Here is a 27,478-nt window from a genome sequence, read left to right on the forward strand (position 1 = left end):
TATCTTATCTTATCTTAATTTTAAATTTCAAATCTTTTCAAAAATCAAATCTTTTTCAAATCTTTATCTTATCTTGTTTTAAATTCAAAATTCAAAATTCAAATTTTAAAATTCAAATTTCAAAATCTTATCTTATCTTAATTCAATTTCAATTTTCAAAATTAAATCTTTTTCAAATATTCTTCTTATCTTATTTTCAAATCTTTCTTAATTAGTTACTTGTTTTCTCTTTCTTCTTTTTCAAAATTTCTTAACTAATTCTTCTCTCTCCTATTTTCGAAAACTTCTCTTCTATTTCTCTACCTTCTTTTTCGAAATTCATCATTCAATTTTCAAATCTTTTTAGTCAATTAGCCTTTATTTTTAAATTTAATTAATAAATAAAATAAAAAAATAAAAATATTTTAATTCTAGTTTCTCTTTTCACTTCTTAATTTTCGAATTCTTCTTCACTTTTATTCGAATTCTTCTTTCCCTCTCTCTATCTTCATTCTTCTTTCTTCTTCACATCTCACAGCAGGGAGTCCTCTATTCATTGACATAGAGCTCCCATTCTTCTTCTTTCATGTTTTCTTTTTCTTGTTTATGAGCAGGAACAACAAGCTAAAGCACAACACTCCGGAAGAAACCTCATAGAGCTATTCGAACAAGAAACTAAAAACACAAATATGGCAGGTGAACAGAACAATGAAGGAGAAGAAGCAAGGAAGGTTCCTGGTAACTTCACTACACCCACTACTGATTTCAATGGAAGAAGTATCTCCATACCAGCCATTAGAGCAAACAACTTTGAGCTAAAGCCTCAGTTAGTCTCTTTAATGCAACAGAATTACAAGTTCCATGGACTTCCACTGGAAGATCCACATCAGTTCTTATCTGAATTCTTGAAAATCTGTGACACTGTTAAGACCAATGGAGTGGATCCCGAGGTCTATAATCTTATGCTCTTCCCTTATGCTGTTAGGGACAGAGCTAGGATATGGTTGGATTTCCAACCTAAAGAAAGCCTAGACTCCTGGAAAAAGCTGGTCAATGCTTTCTTGGCCAAGTTCTTTCCACCTAAAAAACTAAGCAAGCTCAGGGTGGAAGTTCAAACCTTCAGACAAAAAGAGGGTGAATCCCTCTATGAAGCTTGGGAAAGATACAAGCAACTGATCAGAAGATGTCCTCTTGACATGCTCTCAAAGTGGTCTATCTTAGGTATCTTCTATGATGGCCTTTTTGAGCTTTCCAAGATGTCCTTGGACCATTCTGCAGGTGGATCACTCCACTTGAAGAAAATGCCTAAAGAGGCACAGAAACTTATTGAAATGGTTGCAAATAACCAATTCATGTACACTTCTGAGAGAAATCCTGTGAACAATGGGGTGACTCAGAAGAAAGGAGTTCTAGAGGTTGATACTCTAAATGCCATATTGTCTTAGAACAAGATCTTGACCCAGCAGGTCAATATGATCTCTCAGCATTTGACTGGATCACAAACTGCAACTGGCAGCACTCAAGAAGCCTCCTATGATGGAGATGCCTATGATCCAGATCAACCTTCAATGGAGGAGGTGAATTACATGGGAGAACCCTATGAAAACACCTATAATCCTTCATGGAGGAATCATCCTAAACTTTCATGGAAGGGTCAACAGAAGCCTCAGCAAGGCTTCAACAATATTCAAGGTGGAAGAACCCATAATAGGTCCAACAACAGACCACCATTCCCATCTTCACAGCAATAGATGGAGACTTCTAAGCAGAGTCTTTCTGAACTAGCAACCATAGTCTCTGAGCTCTCCAAGACCACTCACAATTTTATAACTGAAACAAGGTCCTCCATCAGAAATATGGAGGTACAAGTTAGTCACCTGAGCAAGAGAATCCCTGAGACTCCTCCTAACACCCTTCCTAGTAACACTGAAGTAAACCCAAGAGAAGAGTGCAAGGCCATCACTGTTGAAGCTGAGGCCAAATTTGAAGGAGAATCACTGGCATTGAACGCCAGTAAGGAAGCCCCTACTGGGCATTCAACGCCCAAAGTGACAGAGAAGCTGGCATTGAACGCCAACTATGGGGCAGTAGCTGGGCGTTCAACGCCCAATGATACCCCAATTCTAGGGTTGAACGCCAGCCAGGGAATAGTGGCTGGGCGTTCAATGCCCATAAAGGCACATCAACTGGCGTTGAACGCCAGTGAAGGTATTCAAGCTGGGCGTTCAACACCCAAAGACACACAAGTTCTGGCATTGAATGCTACTATAGGGGTAGTTGGCAACCCTCAGCCTACTGAGAACTTCCCTATTAAAGAACTGATGGAACCTAAGGTTCATGAGGAACCCATTGAAGTTCCCTTGAATGTTTGGTTGAAGATCATAGAATCTGAAGAGTACTCCTCCTCTGATGAGGAAGAAGAAACTAGGGAAGAGCAAGTTGCTCGGTACCTAGGACTTCTTATGAAGTTGAATGCCAAGTTGTTTGGCACAGAGCCATTGGAGGAAGAACCTCCAGTGCTCACTAAGGAACTCAATGCCTTGGTTCAGCAGAAACTACCTCAGAAGCTGCCGGATCCCGGACGCTCCCTGATTCCCTGCACCTTTGGCACCATTACCTTTGATAAGGCTCTGTGTGACCTAGGGTCAAGCATAAACCTTATGCCACTCTCTGTAATGGTGAAATTGGAAATCTTTGAGGTACAAGCTGCAAGAATCTCTATAGAGATGGCAGACAAGTCCATGAAACAGGCTTATGGACTAGTAGAGGATGTCTTAGTGAAAGTTGAAGACCTTTACATCCCTGCTGATTTCATAATCCTGGATACTGGGGAGGAAGAGGATGAATCCATCATCCTTGAAAGACCTTTCCTAGCTACAGCCAAGGCTGTGATTGATGTAGACATAGGAGAACTAGTCTTGCAATTAGATGTGGACTGTCTTGTGTTCAAGGTTCATAAACCTCATTCTACCTCAGCTGAAGGAGGCACCATTCATAAACATGAAGTGCTTCAACCTTCTCTCTCAGTGCAAGGTTATACAGAACCCCCAGATACCAACTCTAAGTTTGGTGTTGGACAGTGTTCCGAGAGTTACCTAAAATTGGGAGGTCGATCTCGGATGAGATCTTTTGATCTGGACTGGGCTGCCGTGTCCGACTTGTTGACGCAGGAGGTGTTGCTGGTCCTTATGCACCGGAGGGGGGGTAGTACCTGCAAGAGACTCCGATGGTTAAGTCAGTATGGGCTTTTGGCAGTTTTTTTGTAGAATTAGAGTATGAGTTATACCTGGGTGCTCTAGTGTATTTATAGTAGTGTTGAATGACCTTCCTTGAGATAAGTTTGTTATCTTATCTTATCTTTTGTGGGCGAGATCACCTATCTTATAGCCAGCCGCCTTCTGGTAGGCGGTGACTCTTCTTTCTTGGACCTCTTTGGGCCTCTGAGGTGACTCGTCCGAGCTCTTTATGAAGAGGTCGGCGATCGGCCAAACTCAAAAGAGGTCGGTCGCTTTGTTCTCGTCCAACCCGGACCTTGTAACTCAGACTAGTGTATGAACAGTGCCCCTGCTTGAGCTTCGATCTTTTCGTGAGGTTGTGCTCGTTTCTGAGCTTCGACCTTTTTGGGGAAGTCGTACTCGAGCATTGATTTGGTTGATTTCGAGTTGCTCCTCCTCGTGCGAGTCTGGCATTGCTTTTGCTTTTATGCAAAGCGTTTTTAGCGGCGTGCTTTTTGGAGTGCATTTTATTTCCTTGGGAACGTGCGAGTGCCCTAAAAGCCCATTGATTAGGTTTTTTATTGCTCTTTACCGTTTCGTTTCCCTCTTTATCTTTGTTTGAAATCGAAGAAGAAGAGTTTTCACTTTTCTCAGCCTCCTTCGTTCCTCTGCTTCCTTGCTTTTTTCTTCTCTGCAAAGATTTCCGTTCGTCTGGCTTTTTCGATTCTTGCCCCAAGCTTCCCTTTTTCTTTCGAGCAGTGCTTGTGGATTGCTGGTGCTCTCGTTGCTCACCCATCATTTCTGTTCTTCCCCTTTCTGCAGGTTGGTTCTTCTATTTTATACCTCTTTCTACTATTCTACTTGGCTTTTGATGATTGTTGCATGCTTTGTTTCTTTAAAATCTTTTTATCTTTGTTGCTTCAGTTTTTTGGAAATGTTGATGCTTGGGTGAACCGTTTACACTTTTTCTTTTTGGTGATGGGACTAGGGTTTTGTTTTCGATTCCCTATGTTCCTTCTTTGCTGTATGTTCCGAGGGTTACCTGAAACTGAAGGTCGATCTCGGATGAGATCTGTTATGGTGGCCGGAGCTGTCGTGTCCGACTTGTTGGAGCTGGTGGTGCTGCTGATCCTTGGTTACCGGAGGGTGGTGGTACCTGCAAGAGACTCCGATGCTTAAGTTAGCACGGGCTTTAAGCAGGTTTTTTGTGTAGAATCAGAGTATGAGTTATACCTGGGTACTCCAGTGTATTTATAGTAGTGCATGGTGACCTTTCTAGATAAGATAAGTTAGTTATCTTATCTTATCTTTAAGTGAAGTCATCTTATCTCTTAGGGGAATTGCATTTATCTTTCTGGGCTTTAGATTGGGCTGCGTCCCTTCATTTGGGCCTGCTTGGGCTTCTTATGACGATTTGGCCGAACTCTTTCGAGAAGAGGTCGGGGATCCTGACCTGAAGAGGTTGGTCGCTTTGTCTTCAATTAGCCCGAGTCGGATAGCTTGACCCAGGGTATGAACAGTGCCCCTGTTTGAGCTCGGTCTTTCCTTTGAGGTCGTGTTTTTACGCTTCGACCCCTTTTAGGGAAGCCGTGCTTGAGCATTTTGTCTTTTGTCGATCTCCCATATAACTCCCCTTGGAGCTCTTTGGATATGAAGCGTTTCTTTCCCCCTTTAGTTGTGGCACACGTTTCGCTTTTCTTGGAAACATGAGAGGGTTTTAATGCTTATTAACTCCTCTTGCCGTTCCTTCTTTCCCTCTTTTACATCTCATTTTGAATTTCAAAAAGACTTGCTTTCAGTTTCTTCTTCTCCTTTCTCTTTGCTTTTGCTCGTTGCAGTGCTTCGTTCCTCTACCCTTGCTTCGAAAGCAATTTGTTGGTGTGGATTTGTCGCTGTTTCTTCCTGATCCTTCCCTCGCGCTTGCTTCTTCTTCCTCTACAGGTTGGTATTTCTTTTCCTTTTATGTTTTCGTTAGTCGCCTTCTTGTATATCTCCACTGTTGCATGTATTTTTTACTGATTTTGTCTCTGAGAATCTTGACCCCTTCGAAAAAAAGATTATGTCTTTCCTTTCGACATTTTGTTTTCACGATTTTCTAAAAAAGCTTGCATCTTTGTGGTGATCTCTGCACTCTTTTGCTGTGACGTGCGCCTGGTAATTTTTGCTCCCTTAGGGTTTTATTGTTTGTCACAATTTTTGTCTCTTTTCGTGCTTGTATCCCCCTGATCAAAGTCTTGGCTTTTGCGAATTTTTTGGTATATTTATAGCTTTAAAAACTTCTTGTAGCTTTGGTGATAAACTGTCAGTAGGAAAGGTTGTAACTTTGATGTTTTTTGTTGGTGATGATGACTTTCTTGCTATTTTGTGTGGAGTGTTGTTTGCCAGAGAAGGATTTTTCTTGTTGAGAGATGTTAGGGGATAGACTCTCGATTTCTTTCCTTCCGGGTTCTTGCCTTGTTACTGCCTCCAAAGGGTGCCCCTGGACTTTAGTGTGAGTCCTGGGGTTTCTCTTTTACTACCGTATCTGACTCTTGATGTTCATATGTTATTGTCCATGTTGTTTTTTTATTTGCCCGAGTTGTTTGGTAGTGACCGCATTTTTCTTTTTCTTTCTGTAGGAATAGTTGACCCATGTCTTCCCGCAAAAATATTGTTGAGATGTCTACTAAAATTCCGGATGGCATGTCTGACTGCCTGGACTCCATTGTGTTAATATGTGTTACTGTAGTTGACCCTGAGTATTGTGTGCGACTTAGGAGGCATCATAGGATTTGTAGTAATCGGGACCAGGAGAAAAATTATGAGTTGGTGTCACCTGATCCTGAGGAGAGGGTTTGTTTTCCTCCATTGACTCAAGGGAAACGTCCTTTTTTCTATGCTTATGACTACTTCTTCAGTCAATTGAATATTACCATTCTTTTTACCCCTTTTGAGACCGAGCTATTGTGGTCCTGTAATGTAGCTCCTTCTCAGCTCCATTCGAACTCATGGGGTTTCATAAAAATCTTTCAATTATTATGTCAGGAACTGGATATCCAACCTACCCAAACTCTCTTTCTTATCTTTTTGTGTTGACGAAGCCTGGGGTAGCTAAGAAGAAAGCTTCCTGGATTTTTTTTTGAGCTACCCAAAGAAAGAAAGTGTTCTCCATGTATGACGAGTCTTTTAGGGATTTTAAGAATTACTATTTCAAGGTCCGAGCTGTTGAGGGAGCTCGGCCCTTCTTTTTGGATGAAAATAATGAACCTGCCTTTCCTTTGTGCTGGAAAAAGAATGTGGTAGTGGCTAGGTATTCTTGGAAAAGTTTGGATGAGGTCGAGCAGGCCTTTGTGCATGTGTTGGAGGAAAATTGGGGAGAGCCTCCCCATCTCGACACGAAGAAGTTTCTAGGAGATCCTTCCCTTCTTCGGGCTGAATTGGGTAGTTGCCGACTTCTTTTTTAGTTTTTCTTTATTTTTTTGTTTGTCTTCTGTTTGGGCGAGATGACCCTTGGGGCTAACTTGTCTGACAACTTTTTAGTGTTCTGGTAGAACCTTTTTTAGTTAGTTTGAACAATTTTGATAGCCTTGTCATAGAGTCGTGGCTTTTTGGGCCAAGCTATGTCCCTTTTAACACACGCTTGTCGTTGGTCCGACTTCTCTTGTCGGTCTGAGCTGTAGCTTTCGTTGGTCTGACTTCTCTTGTCGGTCCAAGCAGTAGCTTTCGTGGGTCCGACTTCTCTTATCGGTCCAAGCTAAGTTATTTTTAGTAGTCCATTTTTAGTTAGACCATGTCAGGCCGCTTTTTATGGATTACTTTTTATAACTTCTTGCATTAATCTGTTTTTATTGCTTTCACCTTGCCGACCTTATTGTAATCGGGCGATGAATTTGGTTTTCACCTTGCCGACTTTGTCGTGATTGGGCGATGAATTTGGTTTTCACCTTGCTGACCTTGTCGTAATCGGGCAATGAATTTTTGCGCTTAGATTAATGCGTCTTGGTAGGAAACTTTTTAGGGAATCTGAAAAACTTTATTCTAGTAGAAATTAGGCATATAGACAAGAATGTATACATATCAGTACTTACCCTTCTAAATCGGGTAATTTTGTAGATCTTGGCTTGGGGCCTCATTAAAAAACCTCTTCAGAAAAAAGAGTGCACCTTGACCTAAGATCTTTATTACTTTCTAACTATAGTACCTTCTTAGGTTACAAGCATGCCATGACCTTGGTAGCTCTTGTCCCTCGAGGTCAGACACCTTGTAGTAGCCTTTTCCCAGTACCTCTACAACTCGGTAAGGTCCTTTCCAGTTAGCTACCAGCTTCCATTCTCCTGATCGACCTGCTCCAATGTCATTTCAGATTAGGATTAGATCGTCATTAGCAAAGCTTCGCCGAATTACCCTCTGATTATACCTTGAGGTCATTCGACGCTTTAACGCTTCCTCTTTAATCCGAGTTCTTTCTCAGACTTTTGGAAGTAGGTCGAGCTCTTCCCTTTGATTTTGGGAGTTGGTCTCTTCATTGTAGAGGATCATTCTAGGGGATCCTTCCTCTATCTCCACTGGGATCATTGCCTCCATTCCGTAAGCAAGTCGGAAGGGTGATTCTCCTGTGGTGGAGTGCGGAGTTGTCCGATATGCCCATAGGACTTGTTGAAGCTCTTCGGTCCAAGCTCCCTTTGCATCCTGTAGTCTTCGTTTTAACCCGGCTAGTATGACTTTGTTGGCAGCTTCTTCCTGTCTGTTAGCTTGTGGGTATTCTACGGATGTGAATTGGTGCTTTATTTTCAAGTCAGCTACCAAGTTTCTAAAATCTGTATCAGTAAATTGAGTGCCATTATCTGTGGTGATAGAGTAAGGGACCCCAAACCTTGTAATAATGTTCTTGTATAGAAATTTTTGACTTCTTTGAGCGGTGGCATTGGCTAGGGGCTCTGCCTCAACCCATTTTGTGAAATAGTCTACCCCTATAATGAGGAACTTGACTTGTCCCGATCCTTGGGGAAAGGGTCCGAGGAGGTCTGGCCCCTATTTTGCGAACGGCCAAGGTGACGTTACACTGATGAGCTCTTCTGGTGGAGCGATGTGGAAGTTAGCATGCTTCTGACATGGTGGGCATGTCTTGACGAACTCTGTTGCTTCTTTGTGTAAGGTTGGCTAGAAGAATCCAGCTCGGAGTACCTTTTTAGAAAGAGCTCGTGCCCCCAAGTGGTTGCCACACATGCCACTGTGTACTTCTTCCAGGACTTCCCTTGTATTGGAAGTCGGTACGTATTTTAGGAGGGGTGTTGAGATCCCTCTCCTATATAAGATGTTTCCCACCATAGTGTAGTACTGTGCTTCTCGTATCAACCTCTTTGCCTCCTTTTTATCTGTGGAGAGTGTCTCTGTCTTGAGGTAGTTAATAATGGGGGTGTCATCTACTCTTAATCCTGACCAGATATGGTTAGGACCTTTTCCTCTGTGATTGATGGGCTTTGCAATGTTTCTTGGATGAGGCTTCTGTTATTGCCCCGTGGTTTGGTGCTGGCTAATTTTGAGAGTGCATCCGCCTGAGCATTCTGTTCTTGAGGTATATGTTGGACCTTATATTCCCCAATCTGTCTGAGCTGTTCTCTAGTTTTGTCGAGATATTTCTTCATGGTAGGGTCCTTAGCTTGGTAGCTCCCTTCTATTTGTGAGGTAACTACTTATGAATCACTGAAGATGGTAAGCTTTTGAACTCCTACCTCCTTAGCCAGCCTCAAACCAGCCAGTAATGCCTCATATTCAGCTTGATTATTTGAAGTGGGGAATTCAAATTTTAGTGAGAGTTCGATTTGGATTATCTGATCGCTTTTTATTATCACACTTGTGCCACTCCCGGTTTTGTTTGAAGAGCCGTCCACGTAGAGATTCCATCTTGTGGGAGTTTCCGGGGTATTAGTGTACTCAGCAATAAAGTCAGCCAGGTACTGTGATTTGATGGCTGTCTGAGCTTCATATAGAAGATCGAATTCGGACAACTCGATCGTCCATTGCAGGATTCTTCCCGCTAAGTCTGTCTTCTATAGGATGCCTTTTATGGGCTGATTGGTCCGAACCTTGATAGTGTGCGCTTGAAAGTACGGACGAAGTCGTCGAGAAGTGAGTATGAGTGCATAGGCAAACTTTTCTATCTTTTGATAGGTTAGTTCGGCCCCTTGTAAAGCTTTGCTGATGAAGTAGATGGGTTGCTGCTCACCCTCGTTTTCTCTGACAAGTGCTGAGGTGATCGCCCGATTTCCCACTGCGAGGTATAATATGAGTACTTCTCCTTCCCGTGGTCAGGTAAGAACTGGTGGTTACCCCAAGAATTTTTTGAAATCTTGGAAGGCTTGCTCACACTCCGTTGTCCACTCAAACCTCTTTCATTTCCTTAATATGGCGTAAAAGGGAAGAGATCTGATGGCTGAGTCGGCTAGAAACCTGGACAAGGCTGCAAGTCTTCCGTTGAGCTGTTGTACTTCTTTGACGCAGGTCGGGCTTTTCATGTCAAGTATAGCCTGACATTTATCTGGGTTTGTCTCGATTCCTCTTTGCGTGAGCATGAAGCCCAAGAATTTGCCAGCTTCTACCGTAAAGGTGCATTTTGCGGGATTGAGTCGCATTCCATGCTTTCTAATGGTGTCGAACACTTGGGTTAGATTGGGCAACAAGGATTCCTCACTTTGTGTTTTTACTAGCATATCATCTACGTAAACCTCCATTAATTTCCCAATGTGGTCTGCAAAAACTTTGTTCATCAATCTTTGGTAGGTAGCTCCTGCATTTTTGAGCCCGAATGGCATGATAATATAGCAAAAATTTGCTTTTGGGGTTAAAGAACGAGGTCTTTTCTTGATCGGGTGGATACATCGGGATTTGATTGTATCCTGAATAAGCATCCATGAAGGAGAGGTACTTGTATCCGGAAGATACGTCCACTAGAACGTCTATACTTGGGAGTGGGTATGGATCTTTTGGGCAGGCTTTATTGAGATCGGTGTAGTCAGTGCACATCCGCCACTTCCCATTTGACTTTTTTACCAAGACAACGTTGGCTAGCCATAGTGGGTATTTGACCTACCTTATGAACCCTGCCTCTAGTAAGGCTTGTACCTGTTCTTCCACAGCTTGGGACTTTTCTGGTCTGAGCTTCCTATGCTTCTGCTGCACTGGCCGAGATCCTGGGTATACCTCCAGTTTATGGCACATTAGTTTGGGATCTATGCTCGGCATGTCTGCGGCCTTCCATGCAAAGAGGTCGGCGTTATCTTTTAGGAATTGTATCAAAGACTCCTTTAAATCTCCCTTTAAGGTTGCCCCGACATTTGTCGTCCTATCCCGGGCATCGCCGATTTGGACCTCTTCAATCTCGCCTCTCGGCTGTGGACGAAGTTCCTCACGAGCTCGGACTCCCCCGAGCTCAATAGTGTTGACTTCCTCTCTTTTGGGGTTGCCTTTAAGGTTTAGACTTTCATTGTAACAGCATCGTGCGATTTTTTGGTCTCCCTTTATCGCGGCGATCACCTCCGGAGTTGGGAACTTCATGCAGAGATATGGAGTCGAGACTACTGGGGCGAGCTGGTTCAGTGTTGTCCGACTTATTAGGGCATTGTAAGCTGAGCTCACGTCGACTACGATGTAGTCTATGTTGAGTGTCCTTGACCGGGTTCCTTTTCCAAAGGTTGTGTTTAACGAGATATATCCAAGTGGTTGAATTGGAGTGTCTCCTAGTCCGAACAGGCTATTCGGATATGCTCTGAGCTCTTTATCTTGCAAACCGAGTTTGTCGAAGGCGGATTTGAACAAGATATTTGTGGAGCTTCCTTGGTCTACCAGTGTTCTATGGAGATTAGCGTTGGCCAGTATGATGGTAATGACCATGGGATCATCATGTCCCGGGATAATGCTTGTTGCATCTTCTTGGGTGAAGGTAATAGTGGGGAGGTCGGATGACCTCTCTCCTTTCCCAACATGATATACCTCTTTAAGGTGTCTTTTGGGAGATGATTTAGAGATCCCTCCTCCTGCGAATCCTCCATTTATCATATGAACATGTCTCTCAGGAGTGTGAGGTGGTCGTTCAGCCCACCCGACCTCTTCGTCCCTTCTTCTTTTTCTTGGTTCCTCAGCCTTGTTGGCTAAGTACCGATCTAGTCACCCTTCTCTTGCCAATTTCCCTTTGACATTTTTTAAGTCAAATCACTCGTTAGTAGGATGTCCGTAAATTCGGTAGTATTCGCAGTACTCTGTCTGACTTCTCCCTCCTTTTTGCTTTTGATTGGGTGGGGTGGTGGGATCTTCTCAGTGTTACATATTTCTTGGTAAACATCCACAAGAGACACCCGAAGAGAGGGTGTAATTGTGGTATTTTCTGGGCTTCTCATTGGGTTGATCTTCTTTTTCTTGGACTCTTTATCCTTGTCCCAAGAGGTGTAGAAGAATCCAGGTTTTGAGGTTTCTCCTAATCGAGAATTCTCCTCCATGTTAATATACTTCTCTGCCCGTTCTTGTACCTTGTTCAGAGATGTTGGATGCTTTTTTGATATGGAGTGACTAAAAGGTCCTTCTCTTAGGCCATTGATGAGACCTATGATGGCTGCTTCTGTTTATAGACTTTGTATGTCCAGACATGCTTTGTTGAATCTTTCCATGTAGCTGCGAAGACTCTCCCGATCTCCTTGCTTAATCCCTAATAGGCTTGGGGCGTGTTTGGCTTTGTCCTTCTGGATGGAGAATCTGGCAAGGAATTTTTTGGCTAAGTTGTCAAAACTTGTGATGGATCTGGGAGGCAAACTATCGAACCACTTTATTGCTTTCTTTGTTAGGGTAGTCAGGAAGGCTTTGCATTGAATGGCGTCCGAGGCATCAGTGAGGTACATTCTGCTTCTGAAATTGCTGAGATGATGGCCGGATCAGAGGTACCGTCATATGGGGTCATGTCGGGAGCTTTAAAATCCTTTGGGACTTTAGCTTTTATGATCTCTTTGGTGAAGGGATCTTGGTCCTGGTGGGAGCTGTCATCATGACTGGACTGAACTGTTTTAGCTTTGAGATCAGCCTCGAGCTTTAAGAGCTTGTCTTCTAGCTCTCGGCATCGTCTAGTTTCTCTCTGGAGGTCCCTCTCAGCTTCGCGCTGGTATTCGGCTTCCTGTTCAAGCTATTTGAGACGATCCTGCTGTTCTCGGAGGAAATCTAAAATCTCTATATTTGGAGAATGCTTGTCTCCGTTCGGTTGAGGTGTATCCTTTGGTGTGATGTCCGCGTTCTTATGCGGTGTTCTTTCTTCTAAACCGGAGTTGTGATCGTTGTCAAGGTTGTCCGCCATGATGATGGAATGACTTCCAGGTTCCCTGGCAACGGCGCCAATGTTCCAAAGGTTACCTGAAACTGAAGGTCAATCTCGGATGAGATCTGTTATGGTGGTCAGAGCTGTCGTGTCCGACTTATTGGAGCTGGTGGTGCTGCTTATCCTTGGTCACCGGAGGGTGGTAGTACTTGCAAGAGATTCCGATGCTTAAGTTAGCACGGGCTTTAAGTAGGTTTTTTGTGTAGAATCAGAGTATGAGTTATACCTGGGTGTTCCAGTGTATTTATAGTAGTGCGGGCTGACCTTTCTAGATAAGATAAGTTAGTTATCTTATCTATTCTTTAAGTGAAGTCATCTTATCTCTTAGGGGAACTGCCTTTATCTTTCTAGGCTTTAGCTACCTTTAGATTGGGCTGTGTCCCTTCTGTTCATACCCTGCGTCGAGCTGTCTGACCCGGGATGATTAGCGACAAGACGACTGACCTCTTTAGGTCAGACTATCCAACCTCTTCCTAAAGAGCTCGGCCAAATTGCCTGGAAAGCCCAATAAAGGGCCCGAATAGAGGAACACGACCCAAAATCCAAAGGCACCCAAAGCCTATAGAGATAAGGGCAGTTCCCTTGAAGATAGGATGACCTCACTCAAAGATAAGTTAAGATAAGATAAGATAACTAACTTATCTTATCTAAGAAGGTCATTCTACACCATTATAAGTACACTGGAGCACCCAGGTATAACTCATACTCTAATTCTACTAAAAACTTGCTTAATACCCTTGCTAACTTAAGCATCGGAGTTCCTTGCAGGTACCACCACCCTCCGGTGACAAAGGGTCAGCAGCATTGTCAGCCCAACAAGTCAGACGCGGCAGCTCCGGCCACCACCTACACGCCGGATACGTCATCTCCGACCAGCACAGAAGATCTCCTCCGAGATCGACCTACAGTTTCAGGTAACCCTCGGAACATTGGCACCGTTGCTAGGGAACCTGGAATTCATCCCATCACCATGGCGGACGACCATGACAACGACCACGATTCGGATCTAGAAGATAGAACGCTGCACAAGAACGCGGACACTACACCAAAAGATACTCCTTAACTTAACAAAAACAACGATTCACCAAATGTGGGAGCCATGGAGGCACTTCAAGATCGCTTAAAGCAACTCAAAAAAGAGGTGGAGCATCAACGAGAAGCTGAGAGAGACCTACGAAGGGAAGTTAGGCGACACCGTGATTTAGAGGACAAGCTCCTCAAACTCGAAGAAGATTTCAAGACCAAGACTACTCGATCCGATCACGAAGACGACTCCTGTAAGGACCAAGACCCATTCACAAAAGAGATCATGAGGACCAAAATCCCAAAGGACTTCAAACTTCCCGACATGACTTTATACGATGGCACAGTAGATCCCAGCCATCATCTCAGTAATTTCAGAAGTAGAATGTACCTCACCGATGCCTCAGATGCAGTTCGCTGCAAAGCCTTCCCAACTACTTTAACAAAGACAGCAATTAGATGGTTCGACAAATCTATCCCCTAAGTCCATCTCAAGCTTCGACGACTTAGCCAAGATGTTTCTGGCCAGATTCTCTATCCAGAAAGACAAAGCTAAGCACACCCCAAGTCTATTAGGAATCAAGCAAGGAGATCAGGAAAGTCTTCGCAGCTACATGGAAAGATTCAACAAAGCATGTCTGGACATACAAAGCCTACCAACAGAGGCCTCCATTATGGGTCTCATCAATGGCTTGCGAGAGGGACCTTTTAGCCAATCTATATCGAAAAAACATCCCACATCTCTGAACGAAGTGCAAGAACGAGCAGAGAAGTACACTAACATGGAGGAGAACTCTCGACTAGGAGAGACCTCAAAATCTGGATTTTCCTACTCCTCCCGAGATAAGGATAAAGAGTCCAAAAAGAAAGAAGATCAATATGGGGAAAAAATAAAAAAATACCACAACTACACCCCCTTCGGGTGTCCCTTGTGGATGTCTACAGAGAAGTTTTCCATACTGAAAAAATATCCCCAGCTCGACCACTCAAAAGCAAAAAAGGGGGAGGAAATCGGACCGAATATTGCGAATACCATCGAATTCGTGGACATTCCACCAACGAATGCTTTGACCTAAAAAATGTCATAGAAAAACTGGTAAGAGAAGGGAAATTAGACTGGTACCTAGCTAACCGAGTCAATGAACAAAGAAAAAGAAGAAGGGACGAAGATGTCGGACGAACTGAGCGATCACCTCGTACACCAGAGAGACACGTCCACATGATACACAGAGGATTTGCGGGAGGATGAATCTCCAAATCATCTCGCAAAAGATATCTTAAAGAAGTATATCTTGTCGAAGGAAAAGAGGAAGCACCCGACATCCCCTAATTACTTTTACTAAAGAGGACGCATCCGGTATCATCTCAAGACACGATGATCCCATGGTCATCACTATCATACTGACAAACGCAAATCTCCACTGCACACTGGTAGACCAAGGACGCTCCGCTGACATCTTGTCCAAAACTGCCTTTGATAAACTCGGCCTGGAAGAAAAAGAACTCAGAGCATATCCAAAGAGCCTGTTTGGACTGGGAGACACTCCAGTTCAGCCACTTGGATACATCTCACTGCACACAACCTTCGGAAAAGGAAACTAGTCAAGAACACTCAAGATAGACTATATCGTGGTTGACGTGAGTTCACCCTACAACGCCTTAATAAGTTGGACAACATTGGATCAGCTCGACGCAATAGTCTCGACTCCACATCTATGCATGAAATTTCCAACTGCAGAGGGGATAGCTACAATAAAAGCAGACCAGAAGACGGCGCGCCGCTATTACAATGAAAGTCTAAACCTCAGAGGCAGAGGAGAAGAATTCCACACAATCGAACTCAGTGGAGTTCAGAGACGGGAAAAATTCCGCCCACAACCTGAAGGTGAAGTAGAAAAAGTCCAGATCAGAGACATCATGGACAAAACAACCAATATCGGTACAATCCTAAAAAGAGACACAAAAGAATCACTCGTACAGTTCTTACGAGATAACGTCGATTTCTTTGCATGGAAGGCTGCAGACATGCCAGGCATAGACCCCAAGTTAATGTGCCACAAGCTAGCAGTCTACCCAGGATCTCGGCCAGTACAACAGAGACGTAGAAAGCTCGGACCAGAACGTTCCCAAGCTATGGAGGAACAGGTACAAGCTCTACTAGAGGCAGGATTCATAAGAGAAGTCAAGTACCCACTATGACTAGCTAACATCGTCTTGGTAAAGAAATCAAATGGGAAATGGCGGATGTGCACCGACTACACTGATCTCAACAAAGCCTGCCCAAAAGATCCTTACCCACTCCCAAGTATCGACGCTCTAGTGGATGCCTCCTCCGGATATAAATACCTCTCGTTTATGGACGCATATTTGGGATATAATCAAATCCCAATGTATCCACTCGACCAAGAAAAAACTGTATTCTTAACCCCAAAAGCAAACTACTGCTATATCGTCATGCCTTTTGGCCTTAAAAATGCGGGAGCTACTTATCAGAGATTAATGAATAAGGTCTTTACGGATCACATCAGAAAAATCATGGAAGTCTATGTGGACGATATGTTAATAAAGACACAAAGTGAAGAGACGTTATTGTCAGACTTGACCCAAGTATTCGACACTATAAGAAGGCATGGCATGCGACTCAACCCTGCTAAATGCACCTTCGCAGTAGAAGCTGGTAAATTCTTGGGTTTTATGCTCACACAAAGAGGAATCGAGGAAAATTCGGATAAATGCCGGGCCATACTCGACATGAAGAGCCCGACTTGTGTCAAAGAGGTACAACAACTCTACGGAAGGTTGGCAACTGTTCCGAGGGTTACCTGAAACTGTAGGTCGATCTCGAACGAGATCTTCTATGCTGGTCGGTGCTGACGTGTCCGATTTGTTGAACTGGCTGGACTGCTGATCCTTCGTCACCGGAGGGTGGGGGGTACCTGCAAGGGACTCCGATGCTTAAGTTAGCAAGGGTATTAAGCAGGTTTTTTAGTAGAATCAGAGTATGAGTTATACCTGGGTGCTCCAGTGTATTTATAGTAGTGTGGGCTAACCTTTCTGATAAGATAAGTTAGTTATCTTATCTTATCTTATCTTATTTTGAGTGAAGTCAGCTTATCTTCAAGGGAACCGTCTTTATCTCTATAGGCTTGGATTGCCTTTGGATTTGGGTCGTGTTCCTCTATTTGGGCCCTTTATTGGGCTTTCCTGTCGATTTGGCCGACCTCTTTGAGAAGAGGTCGGATAGCCTGACCTGAAGAGGTCGGTCGCTTTGTCACTGAACATCTCGGGTTGGATAGCTCGACCCAAGGTGTGAACAGTGCCCCTGCTCGAGCTCGGTTTTTCTTTTTGAGGTCGAGTCTTAGACTTCGATCCTTCTCTGGTGAAGCCGAACTCGAGCATTTGTCGACTTCTTTCTTTTTGTAGAATTTTTTGAATGTGGAATGTTTTCCTCTGAAAGCGCCCGCTTTTATAGTAGCGTTCTGTTCTTGGGAACGTGCGAGGGTTTAATACCTTCATTAATTGGTTTTAATTGCCCCGTTCCCTTGGCTTTTGTTCCGAGGGTTACCTGAAACTGGAGGTCGATCTCGGACGAGATCTTCCATACTGGTTGGAGATAACGTGTCCGGCTGGCTGATGACTGCCGGAGCTGTTGTATCCGACTTGTTGGACTTGCTGCACTGCTGATCCTTGCCACCGAAGGGTGGGGGTACCTGCAAGAGACTCCGATGCTTAAGTTAGCACGGGTATTAAGCAGGTTTTATGTAGAATCAGAGTGTGAGTTATACCTGGGTGCTCTAGTGTATTTATAGTAGATGGGGCTGACCTTTCTGATAAGATAAGTTAGCTATCTTATCTTATCTTTATCTTTATTTTGGGTGAAGTCAGCTTATCTTCAAAGGAACCGCCTTTATCTCTATAGGCTTGGATTGCCTTTGGATTTGGGTCGTGTTCCTCTATTTGGGCCCTTTATTGGGCTCTCCTGTTGATTTGGCCGACCTCTTTGAGAAGAGGTCGGGTAGCCTGACCTGAAGAGGTCGGTCGCTTTGTCGCCAATCATCCCAGGTCGGGTTGCTCGACCCAGGGTATGAACAGTGAGCTCGGTCTTTTTGCTGAGGTCGAGCATTTTGTCGATTCCTTTCTTTGTAGAGTCTTTTTGAATGTGGAATGTTTTCCTTTAAAAGCGTGCGCTTTTATATCGGCGCTTTGGAAACGTGCGAGGGTTTAATACCCTCATTAATTGACTTCAAATGCCCCGTTTCCCTTGGTTTTATTTTGAATTTTGCCATCAGAAACGGTTTCTCTTCTTCGTTCCTCTTCGTAACTTCTCCCTTTACTCTCTCATTTTCTGTTTTTCCTTAGAGTTTCACAGTTTCTTCCTGCGACGCCTGCTCTTCTATTGCTTTCTGTGGAAGAGGAGTGATTCTGGGTTTCTCCTTCTGTCTTCTTCCGGCGAATTTTTTCCGTTCGAAGGGTGGCTCTGTCGCTTCTTGCTCTTCAGCTTTCTTTCGAGGTTTTCTTCTATTTTTCAGGTTCGATTTTTCCTCCTCCGTCATTTTTATGCCTGTTTTGAGAAAGTTTTTATCTTAGTTGGGAAAAGTTTGGATCTTTCTACTTTCTGCTGTGCCTGATCACTGTGCGTTTCGTAATTTTTTCGTCTTTTGCATGGTCTTTTTTGCTTTTCCTGTTGCTTGATACCTTTAGGGTTTTTGCATGTTGTGAAATGCTTTTGATTTTGAAGCTTTGGAATGATAATTTTGTTTGATTCTGAAAAAAAGGTTGCATATTTGGTGATTTTTTCCTGGTATGTTTGCTGTTGTTTCTTGCTGAAAGACTGTAGGAAGATGATTTTCTGTTTTGTTTGTGTTTTGTCTTTCTCCTATGAAAAATGCTTGCTGTTTGAGGTCTTCTATTCTTGTTTGCGGGATGCCGGGACGTAAGTAGATTTTCCTTGATACCTCGCTTTGTTACTGCCTCCAAAGGATGCCCTAGGAGTTTTAGTTTGAGTCTTGAGGCTTCCTTTTTCTGTGTATTCGCCCGCCGAGATGTTTTTGAGTAATCCGTTCTTCTTTTCTTTTGTAGGGTTTAGTTGGCCTCATGTCTTCCCGAAATAATGTTGTAGAGATGCCTTCCCGGGTTCCTGAGGGTATAGCCGATTAGGTGGACTCGATGGTTCTTATGTGTGTCTCTCTGGTTGATTCTGAATTTTGTGCACAGCTTAGACAGTTTCATAGTGTTTGTAGTAATTCCAGTGATGAGAAGAACTATGAGCTTGTCCCTCCCTCTTCTGATGAAAGAGTCTGCTTTTCTACTCGGGTTGTTGATGATCGCCCCTTCTTTTATGTTTATGATTTTTTCTTCGGTCCGCTGGGTATCACCCTTCCTTTTACTCCATTTGAAACCGATCTGTTATGGTCCTGTAATGTTGCCCCCTCTCAACTTCACCCCAATTCCTGGGGTTTCATAAAAATTTTCCAATTGTTGTGCAATGGTTTTGGTATTCCTGCTTCCCAATCTCTCTTTTTCTATTTGTTTGTCTTGACTAAGCCCGGTGTGGTAAAAAAGAAGTCAGCTTGGGTCTCCTTCCGTTCCACCCAGGGAAAGAAGGTCTTTTCCATGTTTTACGAGTTGTTCTGTGATTTTAAAAACTACTTTTTCAAAGTCTGAGCTGTTGAAGGAGCTCGGCCCTTTTTTCTGGATGAAAATGACGAACCTGCTTTTCCCTTGGAATGGCAAAAAGATGTGAGGGTCTCTAGATATGCATGGGAAATGCTGGATGAGGCTGAACGAGCCTTCGTGACTGTCTTGGAAGATCGCTGGGGTCATCCTCCCCATCTCGACACAAAGAAATTTCTAACCAATCCTTCTCTTCTTCAAACTGAACTGGGTATCTTGTGTTTATCTGTTTATGTTGCTTGTAGCTGTCTTTCCGACTTGTAGCTTAACTTCTGTTTTATTTGCAGAGGCAATGAAGAATAATGAAGCTATAAAAGCTTTTAAGAGGGCGCAGAGGGCGACTGATGCTAGGAATATTGCGGCCAAGGCGGCTGGGGAGGGGTCCTCCCAAATGCGCGAGAAGTCATCAGTGCCGAGTTCTCCTGGGGTGATGAAGGTGGTCCCTACACCCCGAGTCCGTTTGGTGGATCCTCACCCCACTTCTGCCGCTCCATCTGTTGCTCCTACCAATAAAAAACAAAAAACAGCCGAGCCCTTTGACCTCGATGCTCCTGATTTCAATGCCATTGAGTTTGTGGATCAGCAAATCGGTCCCTATGGCTCCCTCTCTACGGATGATGTGTCCATCGTCCATCACTTGGAATTTATGGCCCGAAATCACGTAAAGATGGCGTATATGGTGGTCGCCATATGTCGGACTGCTCAGAATCTCCCTCTCCATGCCACTAAAGCGTTTATGGAGGAGGCAAAACAAGAGTTTGATCGGATGAGGGAGTTGAAGGAGGAACTTGAGATAAAGGTAGCCAAGCTGGAGAAGGACTTAGAGAACGAGAAGGCGAGTTCTCAATCACTGGCAGCTTCTTTGAGGTTGGCTGAGGACACAGCCATGATGCACAAAGATAGTTACGTTACATCCTATCGGGAGATGTTGCGTTTGAGGGGGGAGCTCGACAATGTCCGGGAAGATTATTCTGAGCTCCAAAGTCATCTCATTGGCAGCGTGACTACTGCTTACGAGAACTTGAAGGAGCAAGTTCGGGTTATTGCTCCCGAGGCCGATCTCACTCCCTTTAGCTTGGACAACATTGTCAGGGATGGCAAGATTGTCCCTGATGATGGGGATGATGATGATGAGGTCGATCCCCTCCCTGTGTCTTCTGCCAAGGTGTCAGCGCCTACTGTTCCTCCTGCCAAGGTCGACCCTCCCGCTTCTAATCCTGACTGTCAGATTTTAAACCGGGATGATGGTACTGTGGATGCTGTTCCTCTCCAGGCTCGCCCTCCTTCTCCTCAGACTGATGCTGCTAAGAAGCCTTCTAACCTTTAGCTGATTTATGTTGGATATTTTTGTAGTTGGCCCGACTTGTGGGCTTTAAAACTCTTTGGTTTATTTTGTTGACACTCTTTCTGGTTGCTTGTTTAGCAATATTATTTAAAAACACAACGAATAGCTTCTGAGCTTTTGGGTCTGACCCTGAGGCTTTTACGTCACATTTGCTTGCACCTGTCTTGGCTTCTTTGAGGGCTTGTTTGCTTAGCTTCTTTGAACCGGTTTGTTGTCGATGTGTGGATCCGATTTAACAATCCATGCCCGACTTCTTTGTCTTTTTCCTAGTTGACCGATGTCAATCTTTTTCAAGTATTTAAAGTAATCTTCTTTTTTGGACCTTGGTCAGGTCTCTTTTAGAGATTACTTTTATAACCGATTTGTGGGAGACCGACTTCTTTATGTCGATCTCTTCTAAGTTACTTCGTAATCCTCTTTCTTGGGCCTTTGTCAGGTCTCTTTCAGGGATTACTTTTATAACTTTCCGTTGTAGGAGACCGACTTCTTTATGTCGATCTCTTCTAAGTTACTTCGTAATCCTCTTTCTTGGACCTTGGTCAGGTCTCTTTCAGGGATTACTTTTATAACTTTCCGTTGTAGGAGACCGACTTCTTTGTGTCGATCTCTTCTAAGTTACTTCGTAATCCTCTTTCTTGGACCTTGGTCAGGTCTCTTTCAGGGACTACTTTTATAACTTTTCGTTGTAGGAGACCGACTTCTTTGTGTCGATCTCTTCTAAGTTATTTCGCAATCCTCTTTCTTGGACCTTTGTCAGGTCTCTTTCAGGGATTACTTTTATAACTTTTCGTTGTAGGAGACCGACTTCGTTAGGTCGATCTCTTTCTAGGTTATTTTTGTAATCCTCTTTCTTGGACCTTTGTCAGGTCTCTTTCAGGGATTACTTTTATAACCCTTTTTATTTTGGGCTGACTTTGTTAGGTCGAGCCCTTCTAAGTTAAAGTAATCCTCTTTAATAGGGTTGGCCAGACCTCTTTCCAGGGTTTACTTATAACTTAGGTTGACTTGGTCCGACTTCTGGACGTCGGCCAGTCTTTAAGTTATTATTTTAGCTATCCGTAAGACCTCGTCAGGTTCTTTTTTGGATTGCTTTTGATAACTTCTTACATTATTCTGTGTTCATTTTTGCCGATTTGTAGAAAGTGGTTGGCATCTTTAGATCGTCCTTTGGGTGAATCGCGCATTCACCTTTATCGGACGGTTTATCTTTATCGTGGTCGTGCAGTGAAATTGTTTTTCACTTTCTGCCGACCTGTCGCTTTATAATCGGACGATGAATTCTTCAGATTAATGCGTCTTGAATTCTTGTAGAAATATCTAAATAAACTTTATTCAAAGTAAAAGTGCAAATATATACATGTGGGAATTTTTTCATCCTTTCAAGTCGGATAGTGTCTGGGTCTCAACTTGGTGCCTCATTAAAAAACCTTTTTCAAGAAAAAGAGTGCATCCAATAATGAGATCTGTTACCTTCCTAAATGTAGTACCTTCTTAGGTTGCAAGCGTGCCATGATCTGGGAAGCTCTCGTCCGTTGAGTTCGGACAGTCTGTAATAGCCCTTTCCGAGTACTTCTACAACTTGGTAGGGTCCTTTCCAGTTTGCTGCCAACTTTCCTTCTCCTGGTCGAGTTGTTTCGATATCATTTCGGATTAAGATGAAATCATTCTCTGCGAAACTTCTCGGCACTACCTTTTGATTATATCTGGAAGCCATCTGTCGTTTTAGTGCTTCTTCCCTGATCCGAGCTCTTTCTTGGATTTCAGGTAGTAGGTTGAGTTCTTCCCTCTGAATTTGGGAGTTGGCTTCTTCATTTTAGTGGACTACTCTGGATGACCCTTCCTCGATCTCTATTGGGATCATTGCCTCCACTCCATATGCTAGTCGAAATGGTGATTCATTTGTGGTGGAGTGTGGCGTTGTTCGATATGCCCATAGGACTTGTGGAAGTTCTTCGGCCCAAGCTCCCTTTGCATCTTGTAGTCTCCGTTTCAACCCAGCCAATATGACTTTGTTGGCGGCTTCGGCCTGTCCATTGGCTTGAGGGTGTTCGACGGAGGTGAACTGGTGCTTTATATTTAAGTCGGCTAGTAGTCTCCTGAAGCCTGCGTCTGTGAATTGGGTGCCATTGTCCGTGGTGATGGAGTGTTGAACCCCAAACCTTGTGACAATGTTTCTATATAGGAATTTCCGGCTTCTTTGAGCGGTGGCGTTGGCTAGGGGCTCTGCCTCAATCCATTTTGTGAAATAGTCTACCCCTACTATGAGAAATTTAACTTGTCCTGACTCCTGGGGGAAGGGGCCAAGAAGGTCGAGCCCCCACCTTGCAAACGGCCAAGGGGAAGTTACACTGATGAGCTCTTCTGGTGGGGCGATGTGAAAGTTGGCATGTTTCTGACATGGTGGGCATGTCTTTACAAATTTTGTAGCTTCTTTCTGTAGTGTTGGCCAATAAAATCTCGCCTGGAGCACTTTTTTGGCTAAAGCTTGTGCTCCGAGATGATTGCCACAAATGCCACCGTGTACTTCTTCTAACACTTCCTTTGTGTGGGAGGTCGGTACGCATTTCAGTAATGGTATTGAGATCCCTCTTTTGTACAGGATGTTGTTTATAATGGTGTAGTACTGTGCCTCCCTTTTTAGCCTTTTTGCCCCTTTTTCTTCTGTGGGGAGTGTTCCTGCTCTGAGGTAGTTAATTATGGGAGTCATCCATCCTTGGTCCTGGCTTGTTATGGTTAGGACTTTTTCCTCTTCCGAGATTGACAGGTTCTGTAACATTTCCTGGATGAGGCTTCTATTGTTGCCCCCTGGTTTGGTACTGGCTAGTTTCGAGAGTGCGTCAGCTCGGGCATTTTGTTCTCGGGGTATGTGGTATATCTTATATTCCCCGATTTGTCCGAGCTGTTGCTTGGTCTTATCTAAATAACTTTTCATGGTGGGATCTTTGGCTTGGTAGCTCCCTGTTATTTGTGATGTGACAACTTGCGAATCGCTGTAGATGTTGAGTTTCCGAGCTCCAACCTCTTCAGCCAGCTTCAAACCAGCTAGAAGTACTTCGTATTCTGCTTGGTTATTCGAAGCCGGGAACCCGAACTTGAGGGGGAGCTCAACTTGGGTTCCCCAGTTGCTTTCTATTATCACTCCTGCGCCGCTTCCAGTTTTATTTGAAGAACCGTCCACATAGAGATTCCACTCTGTGAGGGTTTCCAGGGCATCTGTGAATTCTGGCGATAAAATCGGCCAGATATTGTGACTTAATGGCCGTCCGAGCTTCATATTGGAGGTCGAACTTTGACAACTCAACTGCCCATTGTAGAATTCTACCTGCTAAATCTGTTTTCTGCAATATTCCTTTCAAGGGCTGGTTGGTGCGAACTTTGATGGTGTGGGCCTGGAAGTAAGGACGGAGTCGTCTAGATGTTAGAATGAGAGTATATGCAAATTTTTCTATTTTCTGGTAGTTCAGCTCGGATCCCTGTAGTGCTTTACTAATGAAGTAGACGGGTTGTTGTCCGTTTTCGTCTTCTCTGACTAGTGCTGACGCTACTGCCCGACTTCCTACTGCGAGATATAATGAGTGGTTCTCCTTTTTATGGTCGGGAGAGGATAGGTGGCTGTCCTAAGAACTTTTTAAAGTCTTGGAAGGCTTGCTCACATTCTGTCGTCCACTCGAACTGCCTTCCCTTTCTTAAAGTAGCATAGAAGGGGAGAGATCTTATCAAGGCTCCTGCTAAGAATCGGGATAGGGCTGCTAATCTCCCGTTGAGTTGCTGTACTTCTTTGACACAGGTTGGGCTCTTCATGTTGAGTATGGCCTGACATTTGTCCGGATTTGCTTCAATTTCTCTTTGTGTGAGCATGAAACCTAAGAATTTGCCTGCTTCTACCGCAAATGTGCATTTTGCTGGATTGAGTCGCATGTCATGCTTCCTTATGGTGTCGAATACTTGGGCCAGGTCGGACAATAATGTCTCTTCACTTTGTGTTTTTATTAACATGTCGTCGACGTAGACTTCCATGATCTTTCCGATGTGATCCGAGAAGACTTTATTCATTAGCCTTTGATAAGTAGCTCCTGCGTTCTTGAGACCGAAAGGCATCACAATGTAGCAGTAGTTTGCTTTCGGTGTTAGGAACGAGGTCTGTTCTTGATCTGGTGGATACATGGGGATCTGGTTGTATCCCGAGTATGCATCCATAAATGAGAGATATTTATATCCGGAGGAAGCGTCTACCAGAGCGTCGATATTTGGGAGTGAGTAAGGGTCCTTTGGACAAGCCTTGTTGAGATCGGTGTAATCGGTGCATATTCGCCACTTTTCATTTGATTTTTTCACCAAGACAACGTTGGCTAGCCATAGTGGGTATTTGACTTCTCTTATGAATCCTGCTTCCAGTAGTGCCTGTACTTGTTCTTCCACAGCCTAGGATCGTTCTGGCCCAAGTTTTCTTCGTCTCTGCTGTACCGGTCGAGATCTTGGATAGACCGCTAACTTATGACACATCAGCTTAGGGTCTATGCCTGGCATATCTGCGGCTTTCCATGCAAAGAGATCGACATTATCTCGCAGGAACTGTATTAGTAATTCCTTTGAGTCTCCTTTTAGGATTGTGCCGATATTGGTTATTTTTTCCGAGGTGTCCCCGATCTGAATCTTTTCTATCTCGCCCTCTGGCTGGGGACGAAGTTCTTCTCGTCGTTGAACTCCGCCCAGCTCGATTGTGTGGAACTCTTCTCCTTTGCCTCTGAGGTTTAGGCTTTCGTTGTAACAGCGACGTGCCATTTTTTGATCTGCTTTTATCGTGGCTATCCCCTTTGGTGTTGGGAATTTCATACATAGGTGTGGGGTCGAAACTATCGCGCCGAGTTCGTTGAGTGTTGTCCGACCTATGAGAGCATTGTAAGCTGAACTTACGTCGACCACAATGTAATCTATTTTGAGGGTCCTAGATTGGTTCCCTCTTTCGAAGGTTGTATGTAGTGGTATGTATCCTAGTGGTCGAACCGGGGTGTCTCCTAGTCCAAACAAACTGTTTGGATATGCTTGAAGTTCTTTTTCTTCCAAGCCGAGTTTATCAAAGGCTGTTTTGAATAAGATGTCGGTAGAACTCCCTTGGTCTATTAAGGTGCGGTGTAGGTTGGCATTTGCTAATATGATGGTGATGACCATGGGATCGTCGTGTCCTGCGATGATGCCGGATGCGTCCTCTTTAGTGAATGTTATTGCTGGAATGTTGAGTTCTTCCTCCTTTCCTTCGACATGATATACTTCTTTGAGATATCTTTTGTGAGAGGATTTGGAGATCCCACCTGCTGTGAATCCGCCATGTATCATGTGGACATGTCTTTCTGGTGTCCGAGGTGATCATTCTGTTCGTTCAGAATCCTCATCTCTTCGTCTCTTTCTTTGATCATCATCTCAGGTGGCCAGGAATCGATCTAACTTTCCTTCTCTCACTAATTTTTCTATGATATTTTTTAAGTCGAAACATTCGTTTGTGGAGTGTCCTCAGACTCGGTGGTATTCGCAATATTCTTTCCGGTTTCCTCCTCCCTTTTTGCCTTTGAGTGGCCGTGCTGGGGGGATTTTTTTCTGTATGGCATACTTCTTTGTATATCTCGACCAAGGATGCCCTGAGAGGAGTGTAATTATGGTACTTTTTGATTTTCTCTCCTTGTCGATCTTCTTTCCTCTTGGATTCCTTGTCTCTATCTCGGTAAGAGGCCCCCGATTTTGAGGTCTCTCCTAACCGAGCGTTTTCTTCCATATTGATGTATTTTTCTGCTCGTTCCTGTACTTCATCCAAGGAGGTCGGGTACTTTTTTGATATAGATTGGCTGAAGGGTCCTTCTCGTAGGCCGTTGATGAGTCCCATGATGGCGGCCTCTGTGGGTAAACTTTGTATGTCCATGCATGTTTTGTTGAATCTCTCCATATAGTTGTGGAGGCTCTCTCGATCTCCTTGTTTGATCCCTAGTAAACTGGGGGCGTGCTTGGCTTTATCTTTCTGAATGGAGAATCTGGCTAGGAATTTTTTACCTAGGTCATCAAAGCTTGAGATGGACTTTGGGGGTAGGTTGTCGAACCATCGAATGGCTGTCTTTGTGAGAGTTGTTGGGAAGGCTTTGCAGCGAACAGCATCTGGGGCGTCGGTGAGGTACATTCTGCTTCTGAAGTTACTGAGGTGGTGGTTGGGATCCGTGGTGCCATCATACAGGGTCATATCCGGGAGTTTGAAGTCTTTTGGAATTTTGGTTTTCATGATTTCCCTGGTGAACGGGTCTTGCTCTTTGCGTGAGTTTTCTTCGAGATTGGCCTGAGGGGCTTTTAATTTGAGATCGGCTTCTAATTGCTGTAGTTTTTCTTCCAACTCCCGACGTCGCCGCATCTCTCTTTGTAGATCCCTTCCGATTTCCCGTTGTTGTTGAGTTTCTTTTTCCAGTTGTTTTAGGCGATCTAGGAGCGCTTCTATTGTCCCTGAATTTAGTGAGTCGTTGTCTTTGTTGATTTCCGGAGTGTCTTGTAGTGTGACATCCGCGTTCTTGTGCGGCGTTCTCTCTTCCAGACCTGAATCGTTGTCCTTGTTATGGTTGTCCGCCATGGTGATGGGTTGACTTCCAGGATCCCCAGAAACGGCGCCAATATTCTGAGGGTTACCTAAAACTGGAGGTCGATCTCGGACGAGATCTTCCGTACTGGTCGGAGATAACGTGTCCGGCTGGCTGATGACTGCCGGAGCTGTTGTATCCGACTTGTTGGACTTGCTGCACTGCTGATCCTTGGCCACCGAAGGGTGGGGGGTACCTAAAAGAGACTCCGATGCTTAAGTTAGCACGGGTATTAAGCAGGTTTTATGTAGAATCAGAGTGTGAGTTATACCTGGGTACTCCAGTGTATTTATAGTAGATG

The 27,478-nt window shown here is 44.1% G+C and overlaps 1 non-coding gene and 1 pseudogene across 1 annotated transcript; both read right to left on the reverse strand.

Annotated features, from left to right (window-relative positions):
* Positions 1–1,073: 1,073 nt before the first annotated feature.
* Positions 1,074–1,177, reverse strand: LOC148566973 (small nucleolar RNA R71). Its single transcript, XR_015881696.1, has one exon. It is a non-coding gene; the product is annotated as a small nucleolar RNA R71 (small nucleolar RNA).
* An 18,490-nt stretch (positions 1,178–19,667) lies between these two features.
* LOC148566974 (uncharacterized) lies at positions 19,668–26,831 on the reverse strand (annotated as a pseudogene).
* Between the last annotated feature and the right edge of the window lie 647 nt (positions 26,832–27,478).

This window comes from Arachis ipaensis, chromosome B4, assembly GCF_059453495.1.
Source record: "Arachis ipaensis isolate K30076 ecotype BB chromosome B4, ASM5945349v1, whole genome shotgun sequence".
NCBI lineage: Eukaryota > Viridiplantae > Streptophyta > Magnoliopsida > Fabales > Fabaceae > Arachis > Arachis ipaensis.